This window comes from Chrysochloris asiatica, unplaced genomic scaffold, assembly GCF_000296735.1.
Source record: "Chrysochloris asiatica unplaced genomic scaffold, ChrAsi1.0 scaffold08810, whole genome shotgun sequence".
Taxonomy (NCBI): Eukaryota; Metazoa; Chordata; class Mammalia; order Afrosoricida; family Chrysochloridae; genus Chrysochloris; species Chrysochloris asiatica.
In genome coordinates, this window is record NW_006417328.1 from 2,662 (window position 1) to 3,937 (window position 1,276).

Consider the following 1,276-nt stretch of genomic DNA (forward strand, 5'->3'; position numbering starts at 1 on the left):
GTTTTTGTTTTTTTTTGAAGGGAAGGGAAGAGGATTCACTGCTTTTATTGAAGGTCCCTGACAACACAGGTTTCCTTTTTCTTCTCCACATCTTGCTCTGCAGCCTCATTAGCCCCCTTTGCCCGGATGCTGAATAGCCAGGCGTGGGCGCAGGCCACGTGGAGACTGGCAAATGCCTTGAAGTCCTTCTCTTCCTGTGTGATGACCTGGGCTTTCTCCTTGTAGACATTCCGGGTGGACATCACTGGTGCAGTCCGCTGAGTGGCCAGTTTAAGTTCTTCAGCAGAGCTGTCTCCCTTTTGGGGGCAGAGGACTTCCGGGGAATAGGATGAGCTTTGAATGGTATTCCTTCAGCCGCTGAACATTAGCCTGCAGGTACTCAATGGATTTGTTCCTCCTCCTGGGGTCCACAGAGATGTCGATGGTCAGCTCCACCTTCTTGTGGATGCTGGGCCACCCTCAGTTCTTCCAAGCTGAAGCCCCTGCCTGCTCAGACTTTGGTGTGATACCGCACCGTGGGGGCAGCACACAATGGGCTGGATGGGTCCCAACGCTGGGCGCGGGGCAATGCGGCGGACTTGTTGGGTCTTGAGTCTGCCGATCTTCCGTACCAGCTGGTTGAACCACAAGGCTACTCACAGCTGCCACTCCTTATGGAAGTGAGGCTTCAGGATCATGCCATTCTAGCTGGGCGTCAAGGCTAGCTAGGGCCCTCCTCGAAGCGCAATGGTGGAGTGGAAAGTGCAGAGGTTAAGAATTTAATTGTAAAAAAAAAAAAAATTTAATTGTACTTGGATCCACAATCAATGCTCATGAAAGCAACAATCAAGAAATCCGTTGATTTACTACACTGGACAAATCTAATACAAAAGACCTCTTTAAAGTGTTTAAGAGAACTTCTGGGGCACACCAATATACAATCATCAATTAAATAAAAATACGAGGACTTCGGTAAGATGGTGAACTAGGCAGACGCACTACACAGACCCTCTACAACAAAGATGGTAGTGGTGATGGTGTGCCATGGAAATGGTTCCGACCCATAGCGACCCTCTATGAGACTGTAAATCTGTTCTGATGCTGTAAATCTTTACTGGGGCAGAAAGCCTCATCTTTCTCCTGCGGAATGGCTGGTAGTTTCAAACTGCTGACCATGAGCTAACAAACCGACTCATAACTGCTCTGCAGATACAGATGAAAATCCTGGAACCCTGAACTCCAGAAGAAAGATTAGAGAATGGATTGAGTGCTTGTTGGGAGAAGTTGAACAGGGACA

At 48.5% G+C, this 1,276-nt stretch overlaps 1 pseudogene; it reads right to left on the reverse strand.

Annotated features, from left to right (window-relative positions):
• Positions 1 to 44: 44 nt before the first annotated feature.
• Positions 45 to 687, reverse strand: LOC102825741 (annotated as a pseudogene).
• Between the last annotated feature and the right edge of the window lie 589 nt (positions 688 to 1,276).